The sequence below is a fragment of the Schistocerca serialis genome, chromosome 7 (assembly GCF_023864345.2).
Source record: "Schistocerca serialis cubense isolate TAMUIC-IGC-003099 chromosome 7, iqSchSeri2.2, whole genome shotgun sequence".
NCBI classification, from domain to species: domain Eukaryota; kingdom Metazoa; phylum Arthropoda; class Insecta; order Orthoptera; family Acrididae; genus Schistocerca; species Schistocerca serialis.
Genome location: NC_064644.1, coordinates 241,152,281 through 241,166,041, shown reverse-complemented (window position 1 = coordinate 241,166,041; position 13,761 = coordinate 241,152,281). Strand labels below are relative to the sequence as shown.

General features: G+C 42.6%; 1 non-coding gene across 1 annotated transcript; it reads right to left on the bottom strand.

Annotated features, from left to right (window-relative positions):
• Positions 1-7,838: 7,838 nt before the first annotated feature.
• Trnas-cga (transfer RNA serine (anticodon CGA)) lies at positions 7,839-7,913 on the bottom strand. The gene has a single exon. It is a non-coding gene; the product is annotated as a tRNA-Ser (tRNA).
• Between the last annotated feature and the right edge of the window lie 5,848 nt (positions 7,914-13,761).

The following is a 13,761-nucleotide window of genomic DNA, read 5'->3' as shown; positions in this document are numbered from 1 at the left end:
TTTGATCTGCAAAGACATCAAATACTGTTTCATAATTCTACAATAGACTGACGCCAACGATTGTTAAGTTCATCTGTCCTTCTACTCTTCTTGAAAATTGGAATGACGTGTGCTTTTTTTTTACGGGTGCTAAGTATCGTTCATTGATCAAGCGATCTACGATAAACTACTGCTAGAAGGCGAGCAAGTTCTTCCATATAATCTTTGCAGAACCTTAAAAGTATCTGACGTCGTCCTGATCCTTTAGCACTGTTAAGCGATTAGAGTTCCTTTTCAGTTCCGTATTCGGTTGTCTTAATATCTGTCATTTCGAAAAGTTTCGCGTAAGACCAAAAGCTCTTAGGAATTTTACTCAAATCCGATGACGAAAGTTTACTTTCAAAGTCATTGAACGCTTCTAGCATTTCTCTCCTTACACTCGTTTTTGCCTCGTTCAGTTTTGTTATCTGCTCGCTTTTAACTTCTCTTGAATCAGCAATGAAGATCTCTTTGCTTACGTAGCAGTTTTCGATCACGGCTACTGCGTCGCTTTGGGTATTTCCCATCCCTTGCGATCTTGGTCGGAAAATACTTTTCTAAGGCATATTGGACGATGCTTTTGAATTTTTTTTCCACTTATGCTCCACTACTTCATTCTCAGCACAGAATATTTGATGCTGACTACTCTGATACTCTGCAATATGTATCCAGTCACTCTTGCTAAGCAAAAATATGTTTCTTCCTTCATTAACATTCCTTGTAAAACTCGTCGTCGGAGTTGGTATTACAACCTTATGATCACTGATACCTTCTCTTGCATTAACTGATTCATTAAGTTCACGTTTGTTTGTTGCTGGGAGGTCCTAGACGGTACCTTCAGAAACTGATTCTGCAATTGCCTGCCCGAAGAAATTTTCGGATCAGTCACACAGCAGGATGTCCCACGAATCTCTGTTTGTGGCACCACTTTTGGGACTCTGATTGTTCCAACGTACACGTCTGAAGTTGAAGTCACCCCGTATTACAACAGCACCATCAGCAAAATTACTAACAACATTCTGCAAAATTCTCCCCGAGACGCTCTACGATCCTGATCCACGCGGGATATAAAAATATCCGATTACCATTTAGGAGCAATATTTGAGGTTAATCTTCGCTCAGATTAATTCACATTCGGAATCCGTGATGAGCTAGCTAGATATTATTGGAATTTATACTGGAATAAATACACCGCCATTGACGATTAACCTATCCTTACTACAAATATGCCAATTTTATCATAAGATTTCGTCACTATTTACTACTGGTATCAACCAACTTTTTGTTCCTGGACATTGTAGCCTACAACAATAGGTACTGTTTCTGCGTCCATTCTTTAGATGCTAAAGTCAAATTAATCTATTCTGTATACGATCTGCGATGCCGAGTGCTCTGCGAGATCATTGTGGCTGATCCGAAGAAAAGGGGGGGGGGGGGGGGGGGGAGAGGGCGGTTCCAACCCCATCTTCACGCCAAGCATAATCCGCTACCCTAGTAGCCGCTATTGGGTGCAGTGCACGCCTGATGTATTAAGGAGAACCCTACTACAACTATCCACGCGACAGGGGAGGTCGACAGATTCTCGTCCGATATCGTCCTAGAGTCGTCTGAGCCACATGAGGACCAGGATCGACACTGGATATGATGCCACCAATAGCGCATCCTGCATCTCACATTCATTGCTAGTCGCCGAAAGGATTTGAGGATGTCCTCATAATTCAAGTGACTTTCGTCATTTGTGCTACTATTTGCAGGCAGTTGCAGGCAGTGGCAGCCGGTGCGCTCGATAGCCATCGGTAGAGCCCCCTCCATGTCAGGGAAAAGACCCCTAAGTGGCTAACCAAGTGCACACTGGCATTCTTTTCCGTCCGATATGGGATTTTCCTGAGGGTCTCCAGTACTCCTCTGTCGTTGTAGCTCTCGATGACTATCTTATCTTCCCTCTGCATTTGTCCTGACTGGACTGGAAAATCGACCATTGGCTCAACAGGCGAGGCATCCCTTGCTGGCTCAGATCAGCACTGGATAGCACTTCGTACCTGTTGCTAAGGCGTAACGAGCTATTGATGTATCCCGATTCTCCTTTAGGCTTCCGTCCAGCGACGTGCGTACATACCGCTATCTGATAGTAACTTTCGAGTGGGGACAAAACGGTCCGATGTTGCGTATCAGCAGCTGCAGTGGCAATCAGTACATTAGGAGGTTTTGAGTCTTAGGTCTCGGGACTGGCGCCCCGGTGTCGCCGCAGCTTTCATCAATAGCATAAACCCGTAAACTGTACCCAAAGCAGCTTCCACCTGTTTATGGATAGCAGCCAGTTCTTCTCGTTTTAGTATGTCTATCCTTTTGACTGATGGTCTGCGGGACATCGGCCATTCACTTGCCTAATAAAATGAAAGAACTGCAGCCGTCATGTTATTTTATTACATTGCAAAAATGGCTCTGAGCACTATGCGACTTAACTTCTGAGGTCATCAGTCGCCTAGAACTTAGAACTAATTAAACCTAATTAACCTAAGGACATCACACACATCCATTCCGGAGGCAGGAGTCGAACCTGCGACCGTAGCGGTCACGCGGTTCCAGACCGAAGCGCCTAGAACAGCACGGCCACACCGGCCGGCTGTTACATTGCAACCAGTTTCGGTGACTTAGTACACCAGCTTCTAGTCTTAACTGGAGACAAGGAGGATGAACTCCCGTCGTATATACGATCCCATCATCGCCTAAAATCTATGAACATTCTTCCGTAGAACTATAAAAAACGATATTGTGTCTGCAACCATAAACTACCAAATAAGTTGATGTCTACAGACGCAACATTGTTTTTACAGTATTCCACGGAGGCCAGTTCATACATGTTGGCCACTGAAGGGACTCGTGTATACAGTTCGAGTTTACTGCTCAGCGTCAGTTAAGGCCTGAAGATGGTCTATTGATCCCTGGAACGAGTTGCAGTACAATAAGATAACATCCATAGCTATATCGAGAAACCTAGAAAAGGGAGTAAGATATAAAAAAATACAAGCAAAGCAGTCAGGATCAACTTTTTTCTTTCTTGTGTGTCATCAGTCTTCTGATTGCCCGCCAGGAATTTCTCTCCTGTGCCACCCTCTTCATCTCAGAGTAGTGGTTGCAAACTACGTCCTCAATTATTTGCTGGAAGTATTCCAATCTCTATCTTCCTCTACAGTTTTTGCCCTCTACAGCTCCCTCTAGTACCATGAATGTCATTCCCTGACACCTTGACAGATGTCCTTTCATACTATCCATTCTCCTTGTCGGTGTTCTCCACATATTTCCATCCTCTCCGATTCTGAGCACAACCTCCTCGTCCCATACCGTATCAGCCCACCTAATTTCAACATTCGTCTGAAACACCACATCTCACATGCTTCGATTCTCTTCTGTTCCGGTTTTCTCACAGTCAAGTTTCACTTCCATGCAATGCCGTGCTCCTAACGTACAGCCGGCCGGGGTGGCCGAGCGGTTCTAGGCGCTACAGTCTGGAACCGCGCGACCGCTACGGTCGCAGGTTCGAATCCTGCCTCAGGCATGGATATGTGTGATGTCCTTAGAACAGTTAGGTATATGTAGTTCTAAGTTCTAGGGGACCGATGACCTTAGACGTTAAGTGCCATGGTGCTCAGAGCCATTTTTGAACCAGACGTACAGTCTCTGAAATTTCTTCTTCAAATTTAGGTCTGTGTTTGATCCTAATGGACTTCTTTTGGTCAGGAACGTCCTTTTTTCAAGTTCTAGTCCGCTTTTGCTGTCCTCCATGCTCTTTCCGTCATGCGTTAACTGAGGATGTAATAACAGACCACACCAAAAGAGAAAATTTCGCGACAGCGGCGCTACTGAGGTTGCAATGTAGGCAAAATATAACGAGAAGTATAAACAAACACCAATCTCCTCTGCAGTGTGCTCACGGTAGCCTGAGACTACAAACTCTTGAAACAGAAATATGTTTCTGTACAGAAAATGGATTTATCAACAGATACTTCTTACTAGAAGGTCTTCTTAAGCAGCTACGGCAGGAATAAACATGCCAACTCTAAAGCTCTGATTTATATGCTCTGTACTAACACGAGAATTAAATCAAGTCACGTGACGTGTTACGTGGTGCTTCCATCATCGAAACATTATAGAGGGACTCTCCTCACAAAAGCATATGCACTAAGATTTACCTAAAATTATTTGCTATTTACCCAGAAAATGGATTTGGCATTAGATTACCATAAGAAAACAACTGAGAAAAAAATAGTCGGAGTTAATGGGTACAGCTCACAAAATTAAAAAACAAATTAAAAGAGGGCAAACCATCAACAAATCACTAGGCACAACAGAGAACCAAGAACACGAATTCCAGACAAACACAGGCCACCAGGAACACCCTACAAAAAGTACATCATGGCACATACTAACAAACAGTAACAGAAACATCCACAGGGTGTGAAACATACTGAAGAAACAAGGGCTACAAATATTATTCCGAACAAATTACGCAGCACAAAAAAATTCAAGCACTGAGAACACCTCTACAGACAAATTCTCCAATACAGGAATATATCATTTAACATGTATTTCATGCCAGTCGGTCTACATAGGCCAAACACGCAGAAATTTCAAAACGAGGCCCTCCGATCACCTCAGAGCCCTAAGAAGTAATAGTACACACTCAATTTTCGCAGACCATCTAATACAAAAAAACCACCACCCAAAAACATGGAGATGATCTGAAGATCCTCAGAGCAAGCAACATTCTCTATCAAAAACTCACAATAGAGGAGAACTATCACATACAAAAAGCAATAATTGAGGGAAAGAGAGACTGATCTTAAGATCATCAAAGACAGCAACAATCTCTATCAAGAACTCGCAATAGAGGAGAACTACCACATACAAAAAGCAATAATACAGGGAAAGAGAGTCCTGAATGAAAATACAACACTGTGCAACAAAACACTGTTTGGAACATTCAATGAGCTGTATAAATGCGCCTCCCCACAAAACATATAAGTCAAACAGTGTAAAAAAAATGAACTTCTGTTCTCTCAGTTCCCTCCCCTCCACTCTATCCATCCCTCTCTCTCTCTCTCTCGCTCTCTCTCTCTCTCTCTCTCTCTCTCTCTCTCTCTCTCTCTCACACACACACACACATATACACACATATCATACATTCTGCCCTCTCCCAGCAGCCACACCACACATGTTCTCACGAAACATTCAAAATTAGCGCCACAACAAAACACAACACATAAGACCAACGATGAACAAGTGAAGAGTGACAATAACATAACAGCTCTCACTGAACATGTTGTCAGAAGTGTCTGCTCAGCTCATTTTCACCACATTTTGTGAATGTGCATGTGAGGTGAAGCAGTGAGCGGAAATTTGTGAAAAACTGAGTGAAACCAATGCACTAAATAGCAGTTGATAGAGATACCAACCAGAGAGATGGAACAGGACGAAAAATCTAAGTACAGAAAAGCACATAACCTCTATCCACGCAATAGTTCTTCATGAATACGCAATAGTTTCCTTCATGGCTAGTTTGCAGATGACGTGCTGTCATAGAAACGGCTAAAACGAGGACTAAAACCGGTATATAATAATACATTCAGTTAGGGATGCAGTTTTACGACTAGTGTCCAAACAAATAGAAGCAAATTGCACATGTTGTAACTCTTAGGTATACGCAGTCAAATTATTATAAATTTGATATTATACTTTACAGAAATGAAAGCCTGACGCACAGAAGATGTCACACAGTTGTCGAAACGTGTCTGGCTAAATATAAAAATAAACTAATTGTGTTTGTATAAGGTTGATTTTCGAAACAACACAATTTTTAACGTAACACATATTTACTTTCCTGTTTAAAGGCGAAAAAATTCGGTTTTTACTTAAGGGGGTATTAAGGGAAATAATTTAATTCAAGTACTGTTGAGAAATTAATTGTGCAGTCTGATGTATGAAGAAAATCATTTATAAAGAAACTTTTTATACGAAAAAGAAATTATATATAAAAAATTAAATTGTCGCACAGTACCTAACAGTGCTCATTATCTCTGAATGAAATAACAATGATGATTTGTTACTAAACTTCAGAAGAAGGTTGATAATCGGAAAATAGAACTTCCTTTGTAACTTACCGAAGATCGAAAAATTAATTAATATATTAATTATTTTCAAAATACCAGTTAGCAACAAAGTGAGTGCAGAATATAAGTTTGGGTGAAGCAAAAATGTACTGATTTTTCATAGTTACCAAAAAATCTGCTAAATTAAAAATAATCCAATAGAACGGTCTAGACCGCATGTATGTGGTATATATTTCGTTTAATATCCGGTTTCGGTCAACAGCGACCAGCCCCTCGCCACCGGCTCCTGTTGTTAGCAAGAAGTAAAGAATGATCTGATGATGATCTTATAAATGACCGAAACCAGTCACCGAACGAAATATATACAACTTAAATCAGATCTAGACCGTTTTATTGAAATAATCCTAATATGATTTTGCCAATCCCTGTTTTCGTAACTGGCAGTAATCCAAAAATTATTAAAAACGTTCTAAGGACAATAGTACAACCATAAAATGAATTCAGATTTATAAAATGAGAGGACTTGTGTAATACTTGAATTTATTAGTTACTGAAAAACATCAATATCGTCCTGTTTCTCTGGTTATAAGTTACAGCACTTCACGCGTACTGTGGTTGTTATAAATGGTATTCTGTGAGTATCACTTGTGTTTGTGTATAACAAGCAAAGCAGAAAGAGTGATACTTACAAAACAATGTATAATGTCTAATATATTCTGATTCTGCTGTCATTAAGTGTGCATATGACAAGAGCGCCACGGTACAAACGTGAAGCACCACAATGTTCAGTATGTTACCACCATGCCATGTTGTCTGAGCAATTGACATGTCCCCATTGCGTTCGCCGCGATGTCGCCAAACACGGATGTGACCTTAATGATGCTGTAAACAGAATCTGGATTCATCCGAAAAAATGACTTATTGCCATTCGTGCACCCAGGTTCGTCGTTGAGTACACCATCGCAGGCGCTCCTGTCTGTGATGCCGTGTCAATGGTAACCGCAGCTATGGTCCATGCCACTGCAAACGTCGTCAAACTGTTCGTGTAGATAGTTGTTGTCTTGCAAACGTCCCCATTTGTTGACTAAGGAATCGAGACGTGGCTGCACGATCCGTTACAGCCATGCGGATAAGATGCCTGTCATCTCGACTGCTAGTGATACGAGGCCTTTGGGATCCACAATGGCGTTCCGTATCACCCTCTTGAACCCACCGATTCCATATTCTCCTAACAGTCATTGGATCTCTACCAACGCGAGCAGCAATGTGGCGATACGATAAACCGCAATCGCAATAGGCTACAATCCGAACTTTATCAAAGTCGGGAACGTGATGGTACGCATTTCTCCTCCTTTCACGAGGAATCACAACAACGTTTCACCAGGCAACGCCGGTCAACTGTTGTTTGTGTATGAGAAATCGGTTGGAATCTTTCCTCATGTCAGCACGTTGTAGGGGTCGCCACCAGCGCCAGCCTTGTGTGAATGCTCTGAAAAGCTAATCATTTGCATATCACAGCATCTTCTTCCTGTAGTTTAAATTTCGCGTCTGTAGCACGTCTTCTTCGTGGTGTAGCAATTTTAATGGCCAGTAGTGTACATGTCACATATAAAATAAGTAACAGGGCACAAGTGTTTTAATCACAAAATAAATAAAAAGGAATGCGTGAAATCGAGCCCTTATGGGCTGAAACTTCCTGGCAGATTAAAACAGTGTGTCGGACCGAGACTCGAACTCGGGACCTTTGCCTTTCGCGGGCAATTGCTCTACCAACTGAGCTACCCAAGCACGACTCACGCGCCGTCCTCACAGCTTTAATTCTGCCAGTTCCTCGTCTCCTACCTTCCAAACTTCACAGAAGCTCTCCTGCGAACCTTACAGAGATAGCACACCTGGAAGAATGGATATTGCGGAGACATGGCTTAGCCACAGCCTGGGGGATGTTTCTAGAATGAAATTTTCACTCTACTGCGGAGAGTGCGCTGATATGGAACTTCCTTGAAGATTGAAATTGTGTGCCGGACCGAGACTCGAACTCGGGACCCTCGCCTTTCGCGGGCAAGCGCTCTATGGGCTGCTCGTGCCTCTACCTGTACAGTCATCTTCAGGTGAGGTGGAAGACACTCACCTGAAGATGGCAGGTTGGTTGCCTATTGAAATGTTATGGCAAGAAGTCAATATGATCCGGCTGCAGTCCCGAAACCTCATAAAATATTCAATATGCCGAGAATATTTACAGAATCACACAATCTTTCTGTTTCTTAGAACCTTTGGCTAATTATTTACTGCTCTGAAGTACACTATACGGAAAAAGCATGCATACTTTTTAAGTTATACCTGATATCTGTTCTGCTGTTACGTTTCCCAGGGAAATTAATTTCGATTTCATTTATAACAATTTCCGATAATAAGATCTATCTGCGTATTAATTATATTTTTATTATAATTTTATGTCCCATCAATTCTAGAACATATTACACCTCAACATTTCAACTTTAAGATTAAAAATGATACTCGGTATCCAGCAAAATCCTAAAAATTTAATTATGGCGTTACTAAAATTACATTTACATTAACCTTATGTCGAATCAAAGGTACAGTTACGAATGCAAAGAGATTCATTGTAGTTAGAAATTTCGTTTGCTGCAGCTATTAAAATAGAAATAAATATAAACCATGGGCTAAGTAATGGCTGGAGTAATTACGGTTAACGATTACGGTGCTGAATATTATTCCTGCGCAGCTGCTGTAATAAGAAAAAATTGTGGCAACGCTGAAAGGCTCAATTTATATAGCCTGCATTAAGCTACCAGTAAAATAATGATATAATTAACTCTATGGAAGAAGAAGTAGTTACGATATTTCCTGTTCTACTGCCAGAACTTTAAATCTAGATTTATTATGCTGAGATATTATAAAGAGCAATCTGTGTTTTACTGGCAAAAGAGCTTCCAGTAGCCAAGACCATACGAATTTTTCTTTATTTTTGACAACCGGTCTCGACAGATCTAACTGTCATCTTCCAGCCTTCAAAAATTTTTATTGCAGTGTTTATTATGAGTTAGAAAATCGTGCCAATTACAGATAAAAGCATGTTTTGCACATTGTCATGTCCATTTACGTACCAATCATCTGTGAGTACTAAGTGTACAGATGTGGCCATGGGCACAAGATGCGCTACGGTGGCAGGTTCGAATCCTGCCTCGGGCATGGATGTGTGTGATGTCCATAGGTTAGTTAGGTTTAAGTAGTTCTAAGTTCTAGGGGACGGATGACCTCAGGTGTTAAGTCCCATAGTGCTCAGAGCCATTTTGCACAAGATGTTTTTAAACTGTAAATGATTTATTTCTGACAAACATTTGTATAATGTGCTATATTTTATCCAGCATAATGACAACGTGACATGAGGTTCTAGCTCATAATGAAAACGTTTTGTGTCAATAAAATTATAAAGACCTGAATATTACAGTTATACCTGTTTAAACTGCTTGTCAAGACTAAAGACAAATTTGAGCGACCTTGGCTGCTGAAACCTTTTTAGAACTAGAGGAGGATGACATGACTCTAAGCCATTTTAAGAACTATATGTTCCAAGGAATCGTTAAGAAATATTTGTTGTGGTCGTCGTCGTTATAGTTGTAGTCTCTATCATGAAGAACCAGCTCTCACAGTTAGCCTGTCCTATGCAGTTCTCTTCGTCTCTGTGAAGTTACTCTAACCTGCATATACTTGATTACGCTTACAAAGTTTAAGGGTTGATTCCCCTCTACAACTTTTGACGCCCACATATGATCCAGTTACGAGTGTAAGTACCCTACAGAGACCAGGGTGGTTGGCGGAACCGTGTTGCCAGTGATGAGCATGCGAGGTTAACAGTGGAGTAGTGAGCTGATGAATGGTAGTCAAATGACATATCGCAAAGGAAACGTCATTATTAAAACATACCTTCATTGTTCACCAACTACAACAATCATGATGATATTCGGTGAGGCAAACGTCCAATGGACATAAGTGATAGACTGCTGCGAAGACGAGCGGTCGTCTGTGACAACGCTGTGGAATGCACCGTCGTATCACTGGTGGAGTGACGACAGCGGCGACTCGGTCAGGATGCAGACCACAGCAGCAAGTGAGGTCAATAGTGCAGACCAGAAGCTACCCATCTTCACAGGATGGGATGAACTGAAGTGCACAGAATAATGCCATGGACTACTGTAGATGAAGCGGATAATAGTAGAGCCTGTACACATGAGCAGAGGCACATAGGAGCTTCGCGCACAAGCGAAGGCGGCTCCTGCATCTCACCGGTCTCGAACCTATAGACCGCCAGGACAGAAGGACGGCAGTGGCTGAGGTAGGTCCTCAGATGACATACCAGGCATATGAGCTGGCAGGCGCTAAGTACACAGCATTGGTATCAGTGCGAGCAGTGGGGCAACAGTTGGAAGTGGCAGAATCTGCAGGTGGAGAGTGGTTGCTCCTTATACTCTCGTAGACCCGTACATTGTGTTGGGCCCGCTCTCGGAGCAGCGGGTTGACAGACTTCAAACCCTCTCGAAGTATCTTTCTTTTGCTAAAGCATCAGCTTCTATCATGTGAGCCACAACAAAAGCATAGCTCAGACGTGAAGTAATCACCTAGACAGCAGGTGCTCTGCCTTTCAGCTGCATCACATCTGGTCTCTCTTATTGGCCGCAGCATATGGTAACCGTCTCGATGTCTCAATTATTGTCATATCAGCAGGTAACTTCTTCTGGAGGGCTTCAGTTTCACTCTGATGTGCCTAGTAAGTTATTTGCAGCATAACACGCCTCCCTCCTTCAAGATGTCTGACCCACTGGATCCAAGTAATGACAATTCTCCAACATCTCGATATATGTTTTACAAGTTTACCGTTATATACAGTACACTCAGTTTCCTCTTGTACACTATTCAACTTCCATCGTAGTATCTGGTAAAAGAATATCACCAAAATCTCTTTCCTGCAGACATTCCTGAGGTATTATCGATCCATAAATAGTGCTACTTAGTTGTTTCTTACGTATTGAATTTCTCCTTGTTTATAGGGCGGTTTGTTATCAAGTTAGTACTCAACGAACTCTTAGTTCTACATGAAACAATCCACTGCTAACCGACGCACTGGGAGTTCACGGGGTTGGTCAGTATTCCGCCTGAGGTAGACACAGGTAACAGCAGAACCACAGAATCACAACCACAGTAGTATAAGAAACCGAGATATACGCGGTCACGGTGTTATTGAGCTGCTTATTGCGATACTGCAGCACATGTTTGAAGAGCTGGTCAGAGGTAATTCCACCTTTCTGCGAAGCTATAAACTCATCCGATGACCGACGGATGTCTGATTTTAGGGTACTTGTGAGGGTACAAGATTTTTCATGCATTTTGTAGCCAAAGTTTGGAAAGAAATAATTTCGTTGAGTGGAAGTGAAATCTCTTTCAATTTCTGAATATAAATAAACATGCTGTATTTTTAGAATTATACCCATTTTTCTTATCCAGAGTAATCGTTCAGAACATAAATTTTTAATTATTATGTAATTTGCATGAGATATTCCGCCAGGTCTTCGTGCCGTTCCAAGGCAGTTGGAGACGTATTTGGAGTCTTGATGGGGAAAGTAGCCAAAGGCGGCAAAGAGTCTTCTGCGTCAGCCACGCTGTCAAGGTATACCAATGACCAGAAGTTTACATCAATAATGTATGTACGTACTGAAAAATCAATTGTTATTCGTTATCCAGAATTTCTCCTATAACAAGATAGTGGTCCTCTAAGATGTATTGTATTACAAACGCAATAAAAGCCTTAAGAGATCGGAGCTGCTAAGTCCTGGTTTTTAGTAAAAATTAAGTTATTATATAGACAAAAGAGTATTTACAAGTCGGGTGTTCGCAGACAATCATAGCTCGGTCATGTGCAAACGTACAACCGACGAAACACCCAGAGTAGCAACAGGTTCCCGACTATCAATAATCGCTAAGAGAACCTCAGTCCCTTTACTCAAAATAGAGCCAGATACGCAGGAGGGACACACTGGCATCCCTCTGATCCGAACTGAAGACTGTTTTACGGGCTAGCACTTTCCTTATTCTGTTAAATTATCAGATTCTATCACAGAAGACATACCAGAGATATGGTGTCACCGCCAGACACCACACTTGCTAGGTGGTAGCCTTTAAATCGGCCGCGGTCCGTTAGTATATGTCGGACCCGCGTGTCGCTACTGTCAGTGACTGCAGACCGAGCGCCGCAACGCGGCAGGTCTAGAGAGACTTCCTAGCACTCGCCCCAGTTGTACAGCCGACTTTGCTAGCGATGGTTCACTGACAAATTACGCTCTCATTTGCCGAGACGATAGTTAGCATAGCCTTCAGCTACGTCATTTGCTACGACCTAGCAAGGCGCCATTATCAATTGCTATTTATCTTGTGATCCATGTACCGTCAGACCGATGTTCACCAATTATGGATTGAAGTTAAGTATTCCAGAAGCTACGTAATTTTTTTTGCTACTATAAGACTTTGACCTGTTCCAGACCTCACGCCATCCTGCGTGAGCTTAAACGCGTGCCCTTCGGCCTCCCGTCATAGTGGATTGGCTGTCTTGCCAGTCCACAAAATCAACCGTGCCACAGTGGTTCAGCCTTCCTGCTGCCATTACATCTCTGGCTCCTCTGCTTGACCACAGCGTGAGGTAAATGTCTCCACGTCTCGAAGATAGTACCCGTCATAGCAGGTAGCCGACGATGCAGCTTCACCTGGCTGGCGCAAAAAGACCCGCATGCACAGCCTCTTGCGTTAGACAAAATTTCCTATGGAGTACAGCGACCTGATGTTACATGTAGTTCAAAATCAACAGTCGAGATCGCGACAACATTTGTTTATATACCAGTTTAGGCTTGTGTTCAAGACATTTTCAGAATTTTAGGGCCCCTACTGCTGGTGATGGCCACTCCTCGATTTTCTCGCGATACCACGATCGTACACATACAGTCGATAAACGAGTATTATTGGGATCTCGACTGTATGAGCCTCACCAGTTTATTAGTCTTCGCACATTACAGGCAGCTTACGGTGCCTATGTTCACCTACCTGTTGTAAGCGAACGAGGAAGTAGGCAAGCGATCGTTCACCCTACAGCACGTCCCGCAAGCATCCTTACTGCTAGGCCACCTAGCGTGCGAGTCAACTATCCATGCAGAACACAAATGGGTCGTTCTACTGGCTGGACTGTCACTGTTGCTATCGTCAGCCACAAGGCTACCACGTCAGGCTTCCTGCGTCACGTGCGAGTCGGTAGGCTGCAAAGACGCTGACCGCTACAGAGCACGAATGCAACATGACTTTAATAAAGTTGCGAGAATCAAAGGACTTCGCAGATCACCTGCTTGCCCCAAGAACATCACAACCACACCGCCACCCATCTTGACAAGTAAAACATCTTACCAAATGGGATTCCTTTCCTGGAGAGAGAAGAAAAAGCCCACTCTCCCAATAGGGTGTAGCGGTGACTGGCTTTATTCTCGAATGTTCGTGTTTCGTGACCATACCTGCAACCAGCACAAGGCACATTCCATAGGAGCGCTTGTCTTGGGATGAAGCAGTGAAACGAGACACAGCA